Genomic DNA, 21,047 nt, shown 5'->3' with positions numbered 1-21,047 from the left:
CCCTTAGGGTGGGGCAAAACCCCAAACATTAAAAACCAGATATTTGCATATTAGTGTTGCTCTGCAGTTTCAAGCTGATCTCTAGGTGCTCTCAGTTGGATATCCTTCATGTGTGCAGCCACTGTGGAGGCAGGTTGAAGGGCAAGGGAAGAGGGTTCATGGGCAGGAAATCAATAACACTGCAATTCCCTGGATGAGGCAGCAGATTCTGCAGCCACTTACGAGTCCATTATTCACATCAGTTGTGGTGTCCATGGTTTGAAGGGTCCTGCCTGCATTATAAAGGGCATATTCTTCATACCCCCTACACATCCTCACAAGATGCATTTAATTAAAGAAGTAATACAGCTGCAGAAATGCTAGTTGATATTTTTGTATAGCAGCCACAATTTTTTTAACTGCAGGGATATGATCTCATCAGTTAAAATGTGCCACCTTCACATGCAAATATTTTGTATACAAATATTGGAAAGGTTTTTCAAGTCATTGAGTAAATATTCTGCTCAGAAATACTTTCAAAATTCTTCATACAGAATTCAGTCAGCTACATCATTTAAATATGCTTGAGGGACTGAAGACTGAATAAGCAAAAGTATAAATTGCACTTGTGCTATTGAGGGACAAAAAGTAGAACAGGTATGTTTGTGTCTACGTTTGCTGCTAAGGATGAAAGGGTGAAGAAAAACTTTAAATTCATGCTGAAAGGACATTAGACTGCAGAATTCTGATGCAAAAATATTCCATAGAACAAGAAACCTAAAATGAGAGCTAAAGGCACTAAGCCAGAGGATTGAAATGTAAAGTTTGTTCACAGTGGAGAGAAAAATATTTATTGCTTGTTTTCTACTCCAAATAAATTTATTTCTAAAGCTGTAATCTCATGCTGCTGTTTATCTCATCCTGTGACTCTGCTGATTCCCTCTTCTCTTTTGAAAATCATTGCAGCTAGTGGTGCATTTCATCAGCCTCTTTCCTAGATGAAGGCAAATCGGGACCCTCTTCCCATCCACCACTTGAAGTGCTGAATCCCCCCAGTTAAACACCACCGTTTTGAACAACGAAGATGAATGCGATAAAGAAAAAAATCCAAGGTAACAGAACTAAATTCCAAAGACTCTCAAGGCTACTGTAACACAGCACTGAGCTCTGTAGTCATGCAGAGAGCTGGTGGCTTTAGGCATGCTAAATGAGACGTGGTTTGCATCTGGATCAGAGTTAGAAAAATCTTAATACTCCTATCATTTATTGGGATTTTTTTTTTTTTCCTGAACAAATAGTAAAGAATATAGCAGCCACAATTGCTATAGTATGGATTTCACAAAACAGAATGGCTGTATTTTGTCACTCCTGTCCACTTGGTATTCAGTGTCCAGATAATGATATTCACTATCATCTTTTTCAGATAGAATCATAGAACTATTCAGGTTGGAAAAGACCCTTGGGATCACCGAGTCCAACCATCATCCCTACTCTACAAAGTTCTCCCCTAAACTGTACCCACCAACACCACATCCAAACAACCCTTAAACACATCCAGAGGTGTTGACTCAACCACCTTCCTGGGCAGCCTATTACAGTGTCTAGCCACTCTTTCTGTGAAAAAAAATGTTCCTAATGTCCAATCTAAACCTCCCCTGTTGCAGCTTGAAGCCATTCCCTCTTGTTCTGTCGCTAATTACCTGTGAGAAGAGACCAGCACCAACCTCTCTGCAATGACCTTTCAGGTAGTTGTAGAGACTGATGAGGTCTCCCCTCAGCCTCCTCTTCCTCAAACTAAACATTCCCAGCTCCTTCAAGCATTCCACATAAGATTGATTCTCTGGCCTCACCAGTGCTGAGTACAGGGGGACAATCACCTCTCTACTTCTGCTGGTCACACTATTTCTAATACAAGCCAGGATGCCTTTGGCTTTCTTGGCCACCTGGGCACACTGCTGGCTCATATTGTCAATTAGAACCCCCAGGTCCTTTTCTGCTAGACACTTTCCAGCCACACTTCCCCAAGTCTGTAGCGTTGACTGGGGTTGTTGTGGCCCAAGTGCAGGACCTGGCACTTGGCCTTGTTGAAGCCCAGACCATTAACATCAGCCCAGCAATCCAATCTATCCAAGTCTCTTTGTAGAGCCTCCCTATCCTCATGCAGATCAACACTCCTGCCTTGCTTGGTGTCACCTTGGTGTTAACTACAAATAGGCTGTTTGGGGCAGAATAGCAGCCAGTTTTGGGGTAGAAGCAGACACAGTTCTTGCACCTTCTCCAGATCCTTTTAAAGTGGTTCCTACTCCGTGAGTAGGAGCTGAAGCAGCTATTTCTATGAGCTGGAAAACAGAAGCATCTATGAACTCTGTCTCTTTTTTCTTCCTGGGGATGCCCTAAGCTGTGCTTTCACTAGTAGTTAAATTTCAAAAGCTTTGCTAATTATGGTACTCCTTCAGTAAAAAAATGGAAAAATAGACCATTTTGTCCTCTCATGAACTATAATGGAAGACTGTAGTATGGAAAAGAAAGATACAAGAACAAAATGGGAAGCTCTTAATTTTAGAAATATGAACTCTCTAGAAGTTAACTATACAAAAAGGGAAAAGAAAAATAACAGCTGTGGACACAGAACAGAAAGAAATCATGGAAACCCAGCTTCCCAGTTCAGTAGTCTATTCCTAGGGAACACTAAGTAAATATGCAAAGATAATAGCAAAATATACCATTTTTATTTTCATCTCACTAAGAAACTACCAAACAGCTTCCTCTTATTTATAACATTTATTAACCTTGAGTTGTTAACCAATATTGTAAGTAAAATTTATTCTTTTTTTTCCCCCAGCCCTGTCAGCTCATGTTCTAAGTAGAAACCTCTCTTTTTTTTTTTTTTTAATTGGTTTGTTTTTTTTTTTAAGAGAACTAAAAAACCCACTCCAAAACCAAAACACGTTAGCTTGAGGAGAGTATGATGGTGTCCCACACTTAGAATCATACAACAGTTTTGGTTGGAAGGGATTTTTGAAGGTCACCTGAGCCAACCCCCCTGCAGTGAGCAAGGGCATCTTCAACTACATCAGGTTGCTCAGAGCCCTGACCAGCCTGACCCTGAATTTTTCCAGGAATGGGTCATCTGGTACCTCTCTGAGCAACCTGTGCCAGTGTTCCACCACCCTCATTGTAAAAATTGTCTTCCTTATATCTAGTCTGAATCTACTTTTAGATTCTACTGAATCTTCTTTTAAACTGTTACCCTTTGTCCCATTGCTACAGAGCCTACTAAAAAGTCTGTCCCCAGACAGACTTCAAGTTAACTGACCTGGAGACATTTTCAGATCTGCCGTTCACACAGATCCTGTTGAGGTGCTTTGCTCTTTAGCAACCATCCCCAGTCTCATAGTACCTGAACACCTGGCAGTCCAAGCTGCTTGTTCTTTGATGAGTGGGGATCAGTCTGTTCAATGAAGTTATAAGTGATAGGACAAGAGGAAATGGCCTCAAGTTGTACCAGGGGAGGTTTAAATTGGAAGTTAGGAAGAATTTCTTCACTGAAAGGGTTATCAGGCATTGGAACAGGCTGCCCAGAGCAGTGGTGGAGTCATCATCCGTGGAGGTATTTCAGAGTGGTACAGACATAGTACTGAGAGATATGGTTTAGTTAAGGACTTGTCAGTGTTAGGTTGATTGTCTTGATGGTCTTTAAGGTCTTCTCCAGCCAAGGTGATTCTGTGAGGGGCTGAGGCTGAGATGTGCTGCGTTCCCCTTCTGCAAGCAGAAAGCTGGGTCTGCCTGTACTCTGCCCTCCTTGGGAGGTCCCGAGTCCAGACTCTGTGTCCATACCTGCTGCCTACTTGAAGGTGTGCTGTCACCTCTGGCCAGTGTGTGCTGGGGAGGTGAAGGGCACTAAAATCTCTAAGCTGTGGGACCACATTAAACTGCAGCTGGTTCTTAGGGTTCAGTTCAGACAGGGTGTGGAAGCAGGCAGGGAGATGGGCTGGTTTGTGGAAATGGGTCCAGATGTGTGGCTGTATTGCAGGATGAGGCTCTCTGGGCTGGGCTAGTCCACGGCCCTTCTGTGCAGAGAGGTGAGGGGAATTTAAATACAGTCTAGGAGTTTGTTAATGTCCTTAACGAGGCAGTAGCTTTATTTAATATCAAGTGTCATGTGTGTCATGTAAGGTCTGGTATTTCAGGGACAGATAACTTAAAATCTAACAGCAATTTACCACTCTAACATCATACAAAACATCTCTGTTTGGATTTAATTCTTTTCCAGCTAAGGGATGACAGCATTGAAGATTAAAGCTTTTTTTACTTCTCTTTAACGTCTCAGCAAAGTGCAGATTTGAAACAGAAAGAGATTGACCTTTGTATTAACCTGAATCTCTTTTCCTGTTTCTTCTTGAACATATTTTATTCTCTTTATGCACAGTGGGGCTCTTTTTTCATGTACTCCTCTGTTGAACAAAATGCCAAAAAGATGGAGTGTGCACTTTTACATCAAAGAAATGATGAGACCATAAAAACTCATTTCCCATGTGACTTCTTAAATTGTTGCTAAGGAATTGAATGAGTCTGTTTGAAACAATGTGTCCCTTTAAATTCTGTTTTCTTATTTGTCTTAAAACACAAAGCTGCAGTTTCATGTAGATCCTGATCTAAGGGCCACTGAAATCAATAAGAGATTCTTAGTTACTGTAGTGAGCTGTAGGTCAGATTTTCCAAGTATTTTTCTATGTAAAATCCAGGACAGACTGTTTTAAAAAGACCTGGCTATCTAGAGGTGGAGGGGGGTAGTGGAGGAGGATGGGTGGTGTAGGGGGGGAGGGGTGGGGCAGGGGAGGTGAGAATCCTGGTATAGTTTGTTTATTCACATGGACAAAAATTAAATGAACTCCCTTCTTACAGAGTGGAATGGATCTGACAAGGACAGAAAGGTCAAGCAGTAGTTACATTCAGAAATCCAAACCAGAGAAAAATATTGATTTACCTCAGGTTTTTTCATACATAAAGGTGACGTGCAGTAGAAACAAACAAAATCCACAATTTAGGCTCTGTTGGAAGGAAACCTTCCCCAGTTCTATAGAACTGTTTTGGATAATCACTCTCACTGCTGGGGTGAGTGATTTGTTACTACTACAATCCAGTATGTTGCTAGAAATGGTCTTGATCGAAATGAAAAGGCATTGTAAAGCAATTAAGTTCTGGCTATTAACGAAGCTCCCACAGGGAGCATTAATTTTTAAAAGTAGACAAAGACTGCATTTAGTAGCTGTATAACTGTGGCTATCCTGAAATATGGAAAAACACTACAGCAAGTCTACACTGTTGGAGATATTTCTTATCAGTTTCCAGAAAAAGGTTGTGAAATTCCAATTTACAGAAGCATTTAAGCATATGATGAACTTTCTTTCATTTTAACTGGATGTAAATTAAGCAAATTGCTAAGTCCTTTGCTTAATAAGGAGCAATTTAAGTATCTGCCTACAGCCCAAGTTGAGATTTCATTCAAGTCTCTTCCTCTGAATTGCAGCCTTAATTCCCTGAACTGTTATGGTATTTTGGGGCCTACAATCCAGAAAATTCCACTTTTCTCCGAGATAAAAAGCAGCAGCCTTCTTATTAAAGATACTCATAGTGTGTATCCACATTCCTTTCCAAAGCTTTAGCCTTCTGCCTTCTTTAATTTTCAGCTTATTTCTTAATCCAAAGACATGTAGTAGTTTTAGCAGTTAATTCTGCAACTGTTCAAAATAGTAATTTCTTACTCTAACACTTCAAGTATAATTCTGTGTGTGGGAAGTTACTAAACACTTGCTCTCTTCCCCTCTCTTGTACATTGCAGACTCCTGTTACCCTAATACCCAGTTTCAGGTTAGTCAGTCTCTATTTTATGCCTATAAAGAGATACCTGATACTTGCTGTTACGACTCTATGCTGGGATAGCAGAACAATGGAAAAACATTGCTACCAGTAAAATATGTTTGGCTATTTTCAAAATGCTGGAGTGAGCCAACAGTCCATATCAAAGCCTTTGCAAAAGCATCAAGCCTGTTTCTCAGATGACATTGTTTATAATCTCACTTGGGTTATTTCCCAACAACTCAGAAAAAGTTTGGTTTGTTTTCTTCTTGTATCTGAAATGAGTTTCTCAGTGCCCAAGTGAGGATATGGGATATTTATAAAGCAAAGCTACCTAGCTTGACTAGGCAGCCTGTAGGATTTGGGTTAACTGAGTGGTTCTACCTATTCTGTTACTGAAGATAGTTCAACCATCTGAATTACAGGGGTGCTTGGTTTGGGTTTTGGATTTCTTTTTTCCTCCTAGTAGCATAATTCTGAGCTGAGAGATTGAGCCAGGTTTTGTTCCACACTACTGGTTCTGAAACTGTTGATGCAGCAGATGCTGGAATACAGGTTGAGGGAATCATGAAGGGATAAATGGGCAAATTTGCTCAATGGTTCTGATTGCAGAGTTCCTTGTGCTAAGCATTTATTCTCTGGGAGTTAGAAGCCCAACTATAGAGGGACTTTGTTAAAATGAATTTCTTGTAAACAGCACTGAAAATGGATATTTTATACTATGACTTAAAACTCAGAACATGATGATAATATTTTAAAATCCAAAGAAAGCATGCACCCATTTTCCATAACTATACCAGGTATGCTGTCCTGTTAGATACTGCAGCCATGATTCCAGGGGATGGAAAGTCACTGGCTTCAGTATTCTTGGAAACAGAGAAGAAAAGCAGTTTGGAACCAGTCATAAGAAAAGATTTTATCTGTTATCCAATAGTAAAAATTATATTGTTCAATTTCTTCATCTTTAGTGCATGTGGTAACAGAGAAAAATCACTTTGCAAAGTGCTTTATGTCAAGGGAATTCCAGGCCACAGTAAAGGAGTGCACACTGAAATAATGAAAAACTTAATCTGGGGCTATTCAGAATAGAAATAATTAGTGTGTTTGGGAATGTTAAACTCTAAGTCTGCTACTCAGCTATGTGGTAGAGAATTATGCAGACATATAAAAAGGGAGCATGCTTAACTGAGGAAGTTGTTATGACACTTAGAACATGCTATACATGGAAAAAGAATCTTTACCATGGTTGATTTACTACTGACAAAATAAAAATAAAAAGAAAAAAAGGAAAACATAAAGGGAAAACAAAAGTTAATAAATGTACTTTTGCCTTAGAATCAATTCCCTTTCAGTACGATGGAATAACTGTGAAAGTGCTTTTGGAACAGGGATATGATAGAGACCACTCAGAGGTCTAGAAAATACAATCTCTGAAGAAAGACAGTGTGAACTGGGGCTCTTTTATATTACAAAAGAGAAAGCTGGGGCTAGGTGACCTCCCTTCCAGCTTTATATTTCTATAGTAATAAAAAAGAACTGAAGGAGGATCACTGCATCCAAAGACATAATCCTACCTCTCAGGAAATGAAAATTACTTCTGTATAAAGTTGAACTGTCACCAATCCTACAGATTTACATAAAGAAATAAGGAGTCCTCAGTGTCCTTTTACTGCCAGCATAGGCAGGAGAGCATCTTACATGGGATGTCAAGATTTTGTTTACATGCAGGAGAGGGGGGTGTTGCTTAAATTAATGTTCTTATTAAACAGCTCTTTGTCTCTTGTTTTATTATTTTATTAGTATTTTGATGTAAATATCTAGCTAATAGATAAGATGATGCTTGGAACTATGTGGCATTAAACCAGTAAATAAATGTTTTTTTTTTTACTGTGGGTAGTAAATGTGTTTACAGAAATCTTCACAATGAGCACCTGGCCGCTGCAGCAGGTCTTGACAACATAATTTTCTAACAAGAATCCTAATCAATACTATACACACAGTATATGTCATATGGCCATGTACTTTCAACTGGGGTAATAAATGCCATTTTGTTTTTATGAAGATAATCTTTGCAAAATGGAAATGACTCTTCCTCTGCAAAAAAAATCCAAAACAGATAAAAGATGGAGGGAGGTGAACCCATTCAAAACTGGTATGAACTAATAGGAAAATTCTGTTTGCTGTTCTCCAGATAGTCTGTGATAACATTCACCAGTCTGTCTTTTGCTTTGCTTGCAGAGAGATGACTTGTCTTCTAGGGTGGCAGGGGCATTGCATCCATGATGTTGTGAGAACTGATAGGCAGAGGAGGGAGAAGCTGGATGGAAGAAAGGGTGCATTACAAAGTCTGTTCCAGGTTTAGAAATTAAAGGAAGATAATTGGAACATAGTGACCTGCCAATACAGAAATCAGTGGTAGAATGAAGCCTAGGACTCGGGTCTCTTGATGCTTATTTTAGTGTTTACTCTCTGCCATGGTTTCTGAAAATCAATCCTGTTTCTCTTCCTTGATTGTGCATATATTTGTAGGTTGCTGCTCTGCCTCTGTACTTTCAACCTGTCCCATGAAACGGAGAGTTGGCAGAATAGAAGGTTTTAAGCAGATGCTTTTTAAGATCATGTTCACATTTAGCTTTTTTTTTTTTTTTTTTCAGTATAGCAGGAACACTGAATATGTGAAATTGTTAGTATTTTCAGTTGATTAGATGAAGAAACATTCCAAAGGTTACTGGTTCTTTTTCTGAGAAATTATAGCAATGTGCTTTTTCTTTCAGGCAATTGCTGCAGAGACTTGTATACATCTGGCACATTTGTTCTCATATTTTTAAAATTTTATTCTTGAGATTCTGCTTGAGAAAGAGTTGTTTTAAAAATTCATTATTATTTGATTGCATGTTGGATGTCAGCCAACTAAATTTTTGAATTTGAAAGAAAATGCAGCATCAGCTTCTCTGGAACTATAATGGAATGAAACCCTCCAAGCACTCATTAAAAGGGCTTCTGAAGTCTAGGAAAATTAGATGAGGTGTAAATCACTGAACTACCATGTGTGGGTTTGAAATGGAATATTTAATCTGTAGAGTCCAAACCCAAGGCTAAAGAGAAATTTAATTACATCAGCATAGTATTTTGATGATGGAAGAAGTAATACCATTTTAAAGGTTTTGTTGTTTAATGTTTAATTTTAGAAATATGTTTATTAAGGGAATCTCCATTGATATCTACATTGCTACCTGGCATACAGGCAAATGCTTGAGGAATAATACTGAAACATGGGAATAACTTTCCTCCACTGAAGAGTTTCTAGGGGCTGTAAAAGTATTATGGGCAAACTCTGATTGTAGAAGCCTAATCATAGTAGTTGTTTCTTCCCTTAGCTTCCTTCTGATAGTTTTGTACCCTTTGATGCTGTTCATATCAGGGGAAGCTTGCTATTGCTTGTCAGTCACTGAAAGACCAAGTTGATTCCATTAGGGAAGTAGAAGGAAACAGGAGCTATGAAACAGTCTTGCCTTTGAGTTTCCTAGTATTCAAAATGCAGCTGAAAAAGGCTGTTTATTCAATAACAGTAGCAATAGTACTACTAGTGAATATTTCTATTCCTGTTCTTTCCATTAACCCATGCTGGGATTGAGATTTCAATATCCTGATGCCATGCAAGTTCCAAAGAAAAAATGCCTGGCCTGTCTTTCTAAAAAGACACAAGGAAAGGGATGAGGATGCATCATCTGAACAAAGAAATGCACAGAAGATCAGGTCTCACTTTGTTATACATGAAGTAAGTTTGATTTTGATTCCTCCTGGCACTATTTGAACTATAGCTTTGTGAGATTATGTAGTTTATTATATGGTTTTATAGTAGTTTAAGTTGTCAGGCTGTGATTCAGCCTTTAGCTGAGTTCTCAGTTCTCTGAATAAAGGCAAGATGGTGGTTTATTATAATTATTATTATCTAAATGCCTTTATAAAAGCAGGCAAGGACTAATTTCATATACCACAGAACTGTGACTGCCCTAACAAGAAAACCAGTTCATACAGAAAAACAAGTTTGTTTTCTTGTTTATATTGTACATAAGAATGGACTACTTCTGTACAAAAATGTACTTCCTTGTGATGGGATGGGTGAATAGTCTTTGATTCCTCAAAGAGAACTATTTGTTTGTCTCTTCAAGCCAGACAAGGTGGGACTCATGAATTGTATTTTAAGAGGAATTGCTTTGAAGGCAACGAAGAGATCATGTGAGAAAACCTGCAGTTGAGGAAATCTTATGCAGCATTTCAAATTTATTAAGAATAAAGACATTCTTCAGGAAAGAAACAGTCTTTGAAAGACTGAGGATGTGCAGCACTGTGCTGAGAGTAAGGAAGAGATTTGGTCCCTTTGCATTGTTCTGTGGAGTGGGGAAGCAGAGCAGTGGGAGTGTGTTGGGATCAAAGGATGGCTGGTAATTCATTCTCTGTCCTTTTCTGAGGCTACTTTGATATCCAGCATAAGCTGAAATGAATAATGCTCATTTCTTGAGGAAAATACGGTGCATTTGAAAACCAGTGTTCAAATGAGCAATAACCCAGTCTGGATTCCTTTGTGTTATCCAAAGCAGCAGTGTCTTCAGCTTGAGATAAGGGTAGGAAGACTGCTTAGTTTCAGAGGTTTTTACTTTTATCTTAGACTGGGAAATCTGAATACTTTAATGGGTTTAGGTTTTTAATTTAATTCCAGGTTGCTCATCATTTCACCTTTCAGCTGGGCTAGAGAGATAATTCAGTCATATTTCCCTTGACAAGTCATCTGAATTACGCTTATATTTCTCTGCAAATGTGAAAATCAGCTGCCATAATAGAGAGCGTGAGAGACACTTTTGCCTTCCTTAATTTAGGGACTCTTCTGGTCTTGCCCCATAATGCAGATGTCCTCTGACACAGGCAGATGAGGGACAGCCCTCCTATGGAAATGTAATGTCATACTTCTGCACAGACACAGGTGTGGAAATAAGGCCAGGGAGCAGCCATCAGGGAAGAAAGGGATCTAGTATGCACAGTGTAGTTGGGAGGTTTGGGGAGTGTGGGCTCTACTTCTGCCCTGAGTTCAAACAGCATACTGATCTGTCTGCATGCTTTCTCCTCTTCAGAATTGTTTTCCATAAAGACTGTTTTTATTTTCTTTTGCCAGAGCTACTCCCTTGCTATTCAGCACATAAGGAGATCTTAACTTTAGATCCAAATACATGAACATGGAAGAGGATTCCCTTATATGATTCTTGGCCCAAACTGGGTGATCAAGAAAGACACAAATATGAGAAAGCAGTTTTTTAAATTAAAGTTTTTTGCATTAGACTTGACACATTAATTTCATGTGTGAAAGGTCTTCTCCTAGAGTTACCCCAACCGAGCTCAAGCATTTCACAGATCTAGTAGGAGACATGCTAAATGAAGGTCATGGCATTTCCATGCACATACAAGGTCTGTCTTTTTATTGTTAATCTTCCTTTCGAGGTCACTAAATGTGAAGATAGTTTTTTTTCTCCAACATCCATTTAACCACCTCTGTTTTTATGCTACCCTGAAGGTCATGACAGTGGCAGCTGCTCAGTGGCTTAACCAGTGCTGACCCCCATGGTGCTTTGCTGCTTTGGAAGTCCTCAGGTGTGAACTGCTACCATCATCCCACAAAGACATTTTTACCTTCTCTGCCATAGGCAGCTAACTGTACTACCAGCACTTTCTTCTAGTTAGGAGGCCAACAGGCATCAAAGGCATGTAAAGTACTTTTCCCTCAAGGTCCAGACTGTAATTCCTGACTTTATTCTCTTTAATTGTAGACCATACAAACTTGTGAAAGCTCAGGGTCTAAATCTATCCTTCATGTTCTGCTGGTATAGTTTTCTGACATTCTTCAGAGAGATGTTGGCATTCATTTTTGCCCAAAATACTCACAGGAAACATCCATACTGTCTGCTATTTATAACATTGCCATTCATTTTTATATTTGACAGGGGTTCATACACAACCCTGGACATCAAACAGCGCTTTTATTTGAGGCATTTTTGGTGTCTTGCAGAAGATAGTCCCTTCCAGCTGGGCAAGTAACACCAGGATCTTTCTTCTTCATATAGGCAGCTTCTAGAATAAGGTATGTATGTAGGTGAGGGTATGTGAACTAAAAACACATGTATGTTCTGACAGGAGCTTGTCAGACTAAGATAGACTGATGGGTGATGCAGATAACAGTACAGTGTCTTTTTGTAAGGCATAAATACTATCTGTATTCTTTACATGAGGTCTCTGAACTATGCTGCTTTGATAGAACTGGGAATACTAATGACAGAAAAAATAATTTTAAAAAGTAATCAGGTTATTTTCTGGTTTTTGTTTTTTTGGATTTTTAAAAAAAAATTCAGATAATGCAAAACAAGAGAGCAATAGCTGGATAGGTGAAACATGTTTATTACTATATCCTGTTTAAAAATAAAGGTAAACTGGTCCGTTAGAAGCAACCTCATAAACACAAGAGAAGCTCCACTTTCAAATACAATAAACATAGTATTTTGGTCTCTAATTGTTCCCAGGAGAGTTTTATAAGCTCTGGTTTACTATGCTAAATTTTACTTTAAGAGAGTACACTCTAAAACTCTCCTCATGTAAAGTTGAGAAGTATTTTGTATAATTTCCTTTAGTCTAGAATTATTTCCAACTGCTCTCAGATTAGCAAAAAAAACCCTCTAGGATTGACCTGGAAGATAAAGAAAGGGCCAAATTTGGAAATAATGGAAAAAGAATATTCAGGTTGATATAAACAATAAAGCAAAAGAAAATGAACAGATAAGGTCAGAATGAAAATTTAAGTGAAAAATTTATAGCTTGTCTGGCATCATGGTAGTTCTTCAGTCAGTAAATTATCTAGACAAAGTTTATTACAAATTATTTTTGCCAGTGAAATTAGATATTTGAATTATTTAAACCAATGGGAAGTGACTCAGACCAAAATATGAATGTTTCTCACTTTGTTGTGGGTTGTTTTTTTGTTTTGATAAATGACAAAGCAATCTTCCCATTGGCTGGAAAAATGAAGGAATGGGGGAAAATACAGAAGCACTAAATACACTAAGCTTAATTATACTGCTGTGTAAAAAAGTGTGAAATAAGAATACTTTGCTTCTACATTTTCTCAATGAGTTTTTATTAAACCTTCCTATTCTCAGGTTCTCTTGTAGCCTGAGTCTGCTTGTCTCCACAGCATCACAAGATTATTTATACCTAGTGGTAAAACCCATTCAGAGTGTTCCCTTTGACCGTGCATTCTCAGTCTTGATACTGATGCACAGCTGGTGACTTCCCTTGGCAGTGATAAAGCCAGAGATCTGCTCTGTGAGATGCAGTTGAAAATCATATTGCATAATCTTGTTTTGAATAACCTTTTAGTATTTAGCATGACCATGTGCAACTCTGACAGAAGTTAACTGTGATACATGGAATTCATTTCAGCTGGCCAGGTGCATGCCTTGTCTGATACCAACAGTGGACAGTTCAAGTCAACACGGCTGGGAAAGGCACCTGAGAAAATGGAACTGCACCATATGTCTTTTGACATTGCTTTTAGAGGAGTTAAAGAAGCACAGCAGCAGTATGAGATGTCAAGAATAGGTCAAAAAAGGTTGACAAGCCATTGTAACGTGGTGTAATCCTTCTGGAGAACAGCAGTCTTCTGACAGTGCAATACAGGAGTTATTACTGTTTCAAGCACAGATCTATCCCATTTGAGGCAAATATGAGTATTATCGTGCCACTTGTGACTCACTCTGTGCTTCAGCATTTTGTATTTTATTCTTGGCTTGTTCATGCTATTTATTTACATTTATCATTATATATGTGTCCTTTTTGCTATATTTATTATTTTCTTTGAGATTTTCAGATCATAAAAGAGTTCTTGATGCAATCATATTAATTTTTGATAGGCTTTTAATCTTTCCTCCATTTTAGGATAATTTGCTGTTGTGTCTTTGTCTCTTGCATCCCTTTCTTCCTTATCACTTGCATTTCCCTGAGCTATTTGAAGTCCATTACCCTTATTTTGTTATTTGAAATTTAAGGGAAGAATGGAAGACTTATCAATTTTATGATCGTTTTCTCTTGAATTAACTCCCACTGTAAGATTCTCAACCCCTTCCTCTTAAAGAATTTGAGTTTAAAATAGCTGCTTTCTGTCTAATGTCCTCCACTTTATAAAAGAAAAAAGCAGCTCCTAGCATGTTTGAAGAATTGAATAGACAATCTATGTTCTGCCTTACTGCTTTTTTTAAGCAGAACCTCAAGTACTTGTATTCCCATCTAACCACAAGGTCTTCTCATGTGGGTCTTTCCAGTTTGTGTCCCTTGGATGCCTCCAATAGTTGTTATATTGAAAAAAACTCCTGACCAAGAAACTCTGGTTTAAACTTGTCGTTATGTGCACTTTTATTTATTCTCCCCCATATTTCAATTGGTATGCAAGAAATCTTCCTGTCACCTTTTCCTAGACTTCAGGAGAAGTCAATATGCCCTTCACAAGCCATCACCTGACTGCTCCTAGGTCTCCTCCTCTAGAACAGGCTATGCCCTCCTGTAACTACATTCCAGTATGACTGTTTACCCAGCCACACCTTTGCAATGCTGGTTAGGTCACACTAGGGTATTAACACCATTAGCTCTAGCACTTACATCTCAGACAGCAGTGTTTGTGGATCTGTATTTCAGATGTTTGATGGCTCACTTCACATTTCTTCTTGCAATTTGTTTCCTCCTCTCCTCTCTCTCCTCCCTGTGTAGTCTTTGACCATATATTTTCTGAACCTATAACCTGAAAAGTGGGGGAGGTAAAGCCTGCAGAATTTTTTCACTGGCACCTTTTAAAACTACTTCAAATCCTGGCGGTGAAGAGCAACTTGCCAGACAGGTAAGAGTGTTTTCCTCAGCAGTAACTCTTACGGAGCTACCCTGCAGGCCCATCTTCACATGCCTGTGGAGCTGGATCTCCCCTGGCATGGCCTGGTCCTTTATCCCCACCTTAGGGCACAGGTAAGGTCAGCATCTCAACTTGTAGCTTCTTCAGCCTCACTCATACCACCTCTGCAGTACCACCAGTGCCCAAGCACACAAACAGCAGATGCCACATGGGAAGATGTTTTGCTCTTTTGTGCAGGATGCATGTCTAGGTATGTGTAAAACTTGTTATTTCAGGGAAACAAGGTAATTCTTACAAGAATTGCTCCTATCGTTCAATCTGCAGATATGGAAATTAGTGTCTTAAGCTAATTAAATAACTGCTTGTGTGTCTGTCAAAATATTGTATTTATGGATGAGAATTACTTCTTCAAATTACTGAAAATAATTTCATTGAATTAATACAATATGCCAGTTAGATTCCTGGCATATGATATCTGTTTCCACATTTCCACATTTAATCTACTTAATTCTTTTTTGACATCTGTATAGTAGACAAGGCAGGGATCAATGCATGCAGAGCCCCTCATTTTTGCTAATTTTATGCAAATCAAAGGGTAAAACCCAGCATATTTTTTTTCCATGATTGCATTACTCCTAGCACAATTACTGTTTCATTATCCTTGTGTAGCCTATTTGATGGACTTGTTTTTTCCATTCTTGCAAGTATCACTTCCCAAAGTTTCATACTACAACTGCTCAAGCATTAACTGAGAAAAGAAACAAGTAATATTTAAAAATAGATAAAAATGAATGAACAGGCTCCAAAAGTAGTAACTGGAAAGGAAAATACAGTTTTAGGAAAAGCAAATCATTTTATTGCAGTGTTCAAACAAAATATTGAGAGATTAAGTACTGGAAAGGAATAGCCATTATTAAAAGATTTTTAAAAGAAGATAAGAAATCAATATGAAATATTAAAATAGAATCACTACAACCAGGCAATATCACTCCAAACGAGCTGAACTGTAATATAAAGATGGAAATGGTATGAATCAAAACACCTATCATACTGTTGAATTAACAGTAACCCAACATTTTACTTTTGTTGTGTTTTGTTGTTCTTTTCTAGGCAAGAAATTTGTCAGCCTGAAAATATGGACTGAGAAGTCATGCTTTAGTAGCCTTTGAAGAAATTAGTCTAGGACTTAAAAAGCTGTTGGGTGAAGTATAAAGTGATGAGAAAAAAATCAGTAAGCCACTAATAATAAATGCAGTCTTCTTAAGTCTTGCAGAGAAAAAATACTGCTTAAGAGAAAATAAAAATAGATGGTTTATTTTGATTTTTCAGTTTCTTTTAGTGAGGCTTTTTTTGACATCATTCAGCCTTAGCCAGAAAAATTTGGAAATCTCTCCAAAATTCTTAAAGAGGGGTGTAAATCCCAGTAAGACCAATGAAATTTCATTATTAAAAAACAAATTTTTTCAGCATTTTGCTAGGACTTATGAATAAAAAAGAACAAATACAGAAATAAAAGCAGCAGTGCTATGAATCCCAAGGATAATTTCCTGATTTAGAAAAGAATGAGAGAAAATAACTCAAAGTAAATTCTTTCTCATCTAGAAAAAGTCTAATAGTCGTGTCCCTTTGGGATCATTACGGGTATTGGATAAACTCAGTATACCTACTAATGATGTGTAAGAAAGGTTGAACTGTGAGATGGAGCCTTGCTGACAAAGAAAAAATGCCCTAGCTTAGTCAAGATTAAGCAGGATTGTGAAAAACTCCAGAAGGAATAGCAGTGAAAATGAAGTGCAGCAGACTGGATGCGGAAAAAGACTTAGCAGAAGGGACATTCTCAGTGGAAAATGTCAGTATTTTCCAGATAATTTGTAGTATATTGCAGGATGCAGCAAGGTTTCAGCATGATTTACAACTACACATATATTCAGTAGAAAGACATCTGAAAAATCAAAGGATCATACTAAGAGTGAAGATCAATGTCAGCAGGCTCATTCAGCCCTGGATGGAAAGGCTCTCAGGTGTAGCTTGGCTATTTAATTTTGAGCATGTGTACAGAAAGTATATAAAAAAAACCCCATAATATTATTTGATTTCTTGGTTCACTAGATTTTTATTTGAAAGCAGACAGGTGTTTCAAGTAACAACAATGTCATTGTCAGTGCTGATAGAACTTGGTTTTTTCTGGTGTCTCTGTTTTTCTGAAGTCTCTTTCATCTTTCAATGGATCTGAAGCCAACTTGTAATTTACTGTTATTCTTCATGCAAAGTCCACAAGTTTAAAATAAGTGTGTAACATTGCAATTCCTTTTTTTCCTGATGGAAAAATTCTGCAAAGGAGCAAACATTTCAGCAAAAGTCTGTTTTTTTGTACAGTAGGTTTTACACCTCAGCTCATGTACATGCACAAAAGATACAGAACTGACTCTAAATATTTTTTCTTTATATATTGGGTCTTGATAAAAAACCATAAACTTTAATTTTCCCCTCCTTTGTTTTATAGTTCTTTCTGAGCTTTTTAGGCTTCCTACAGCATTTACAGTCTTTGTTGTACAGCAGTTTGCTCACCACTACTTATTGGAGATGATGGAAACAAATGTGACCTACTGCTGTAGCAAAATACTTGCATGGGTGTTAAGAAAGGTAAGATTTTCTACCAAGGTGTCATCTTAGAAGGGTGCCAGTGAATTTTCTGTAAACTTTATATCTTCCTAAAAAAAAAATTAAATAAAAAAATAAAGTAATAAAAAAAAGACTAGGCAAGGGATAGCTTATATTTTAATCTTGCAAAATTGATGCATCCCAAAAGTTGACTTACCTGACAAGACAAACATGAACAGAAGATGGTAACATACATTATTCTGTTAGCACTAGAATCTGCTGAGAAGGGATAAATCTGTTTTACCTCATGAATAGACTGATGATTATCATAATGTCAGAAAGAGTTATATGGAATGGCTGGAGTGAGTTGGTGTCGCTCAATGAAAAATTAGCATGGGATTTAGGAGAAAAAGCCTTATGTTGTCCTCCATCTGAAGTGCTGTCTGCACATTTGGAAAGAAAAGGGAAAGCCTAGACTCAGGTTATCCTTGTAAGGTTGAGTAAGCAGCCTGGACACTGCACACCATAAAGCCTGGACACTGCTCTGATGTATTGAGCTAGAACAGCTCTTGAACCTGTATCAAACCACTCTGCAGCTATTACCTCCACTACAGCATTCTACATGTGAGCTGTACCAACATGTCATAAGGCCAAGTCAGATCTATTTATCCCTTCCCGAAAGCAGCACAGAGCTTGGCCCCTTTTACTTAATGAGTCTAATAATATCTGTCCCAAGGAGAAGGGAAAGGGCATAGAAAACATTTGTTTTTCTTAATATCCTTGCAAAGAGGTCAACCACAGAGGTAACCTTCTTTCACCTTCTTCTTTTCAGCCAGTTATATTGATCTTTTTGACATCACTGCAAAAATATATCTGTACTGGATATGGCAAATAGGACTAAGCATCTTTAAGCAAAGATGTCTGCAGCAAGGCTTGAGTGATACCAGCCTGTAAGAGAGGGCCAGGAAAGCAGGGAGGGGTGTGTAGAGGGGAGGGTGGATATGCAAAAGAGGATGGATAAGGAAAAGCGGATGGATTCTGCTGTATTCTTGTCCTCAGGGTTTTGCAGAAATTCTGAACAACTGAAGAAGTCTGTGTTTGAGGGCTGTTTTTCCCTTTATCCCCTCCACCCAGCTTCACAACAGCAACCATATAGATCTTTAAATATACTTTAAGCTGCTTTGATGAATGAACACAAATGTATCGGTATTTTTTGCCTTGTACATCAATGCTTTGGTTTTGATACTAACAGCTAAGAAGCCTTTATAATTTATACTTGTTCTTTTTATTTTGCTTTCCTGCCATGATGGATATATGCTTGGAAGGTTTTGTTCACATAATCTTCTCTATCATTACACTAGTCTGTAATCTCATTATCTGTTTTTATTCAGTAAATTAAAACTTTTGATAAGTTATTCAAATGCTTTTAAGTTGTAAATTTTACCCAAGACGTTTTAGTACATTAGTCCTTTTACAAGTGTAAATGATTCTTCTGTGAAGATCCAGAAGGATGAAAGGTGTAAAATGTTACACTTACAAGAAAAGTGGAACTTACAGATATGCATGTAACGATGAAAGGATTGACAGATCTGACTTCTCTCAGCCAGATCTGTTAACTTCATCTGACACCAAAAAATCCCATCAAACCAGCACAGAAGAGAACCAATATTGACATTTGCACATAATTCATTCCTAAGGTTATGAAATGCCTACTGCATTGATGTGATGTACAGCACCCAAAAGGTTTGTATTCCTTCAGTTTTGAAGTGTTACTTTTTAGCGAGGACACAGCTGTCCAAAATTTTCTCCACCCTGTCCTAAATCTAGAAACCTTTACTGTTGTGTTTAGGATTAGTTATGATTGTTTATGCAATAAAATGACTGTCACACTGTTCTCTGCACCTCTTATAACAATCCTAGTCCTTTTCTGATGCTTTGATTATGTTTTGCCTCCAGCTTTACCTAAAAAGCTCTTTAAGTTTACGCAATGTAAGTTTCTGTTTCTCTTGTGCTTTGTTTTTGCTTGGTTTTCCTCTTTTTGATTTTTTTTTTGTTGTTTGGGTTTTTTGGTGTTTTTATTTTCCCTTTTCATTCATTACTGAAGAAGAAATTTGGCATTTAATGGAGAAATGCACACTGATAATTGTGTGATCTCTTGCCTGGTAAAGGATTGTTGAGAGCCTAGATTTTCTGGGAATGTTAATTAAAAAAAATAATTGGCTGGCTTCTGTAGATTTGAAGCAAAATCCTCCTTCAGTCTGAGAAAAACATGGTGCTGGCTTTAGAACTTTTTGGTTGGTGTAAAGGAGTTGAGAAAGTGGAGGAGGAATGTATATCTCTGCCATGGTAAGCAAAACTATTGCTTAAAGTGTTTCTGGATTAAAGAGTAGTCTTGAACTGAACTTGTGTCTTGGACTGTAATCTCCTATTAACTGGTCTCATAATGTTATTTAACAGAAGACAGTTGTTCAGCAGCCTTAATCACATGTAATATTGTACAATTAGCAGACTGTTCACTAAAGGCTTCAGCCTCAGCTTTTTTTTTTTTTTCATAAAATATAAAGCAGCAACGCAATTTCCATTTCCTCTCTGAGCATGAACTCACCAATTCATTACAAAGCACATACAAAGAGATGTCTAATAGCTAAGAAACATGTCTGATCTGTTACAATGAAACGATCTATCCCAGCTCTGTTAGGAGCACAATGTACAGTCGTGGACTGAGAGCGGGTTGTGGGCCTCCTGACATTCTCGGGAATGAAACTGGACAAATTTCATCTCTGTTTTCCCCACACACTTTCAGGTATTCCTGCCATCAAGACTGTAAACTCCTTAAGGCACAGACTGCTTGTGGGTGATGTTTGTATTGTGCCTGGCTCCGACATCCTGACTTGGGTTGGACTCTTATATCACACGAAGGACAAATAGATACTGCTGGATGTTATCGTGCTCCTTACAGCAGTACTTTGATTTTCTGGTAATTCAGGGGAGAGTTGAAGGGTATGACTGGGAAAACAAGCTAAACCAAAACCCAAGCAATTCCTCCAGATTCCAAGGGTAAGAACTGCAGAATCTGAAGAGGGGTAGATTTGGATCTGATTTCAGATTCTAACACAGGTCACTTTAGACCTCTTAGGAGGTGGTACTGGGAGATGAAATCAAGTACCTTTATCTTTTTTGGAAGAGATATATTTTAAGTTATCTATTTCAGCATCAGGAAAGAGTTTGTTATATTCTTCATTGTCTGACAGCAAGGGTCATTATTTTTTAATTGTAAAGATATAGTAAAATTAAAATAGCTTATACCAACTTCGAAAAAGTTGGGCCAGGTATCCCACATTTCTCTGAAAAAAGGACATTTTGGGCAACTTGATTACAATGATTACCTTTTTACAGCTCTGTTACCAAGCTATGAACTTTTGTTACCGCTCATCAGGCTGTAAGTGGAAGATAATGTCTAGACTTCAGCCGTAAAATGGGAAGCTGGAGTAAATCTTAGCAAGGAAGGGTTTTCAAAACAAGCTGTAACATCTCTTCTAGCGTCAACAGTGATGAGTTCCAAGAAAACCGCCTCTGAACTTGACAGAACCTGAGGCAAATACCGGAGCGGCCCGGCCTGGCTCCCGTGGGGAAGGGATCAAGGCGGCGGGCCGGGAGCCCTCAGCGCCCG

At 38.1% G+C, this 21,047-nt stretch overlaps 1 long non-coding RNA gene across 1 annotated transcript; it reads left to right on the top strand.

Moving 5' to 3' along the window:
- The first annotated feature begins 965 nt into the window (after positions 1 to 965).
- Positions 966 to 19,761, top strand: LOC127384787 (uncharacterized). The gene is made up of 3 exons (XR_007889493.1): positions 966 to 1,091; positions 11,832 to 11,968; positions 13,321 to 19,761. It is a non-coding gene; the product is annotated as an uncharacterized LOC127384787 (long non-coding RNA).
- The last annotated feature ends 1,286 nt before the right edge of the window (positions 19,762 to 21,047 follow it).

The sequence above is a fragment of the Apus apus genome, chromosome 4 (genome assembly GCF_020740795.1).
Source record: "Apus apus isolate bApuApu2 chromosome 4, bApuApu2.pri.cur, whole genome shotgun sequence".
NCBI classification, from domain to species: domain Eukaryota; kingdom Metazoa; phylum Chordata; class Aves; order Apodiformes; family Apodidae; genus Apus; species Apus apus.
This window is presented reverse-complemented; position numbering and strand designations above follow the sequence as displayed.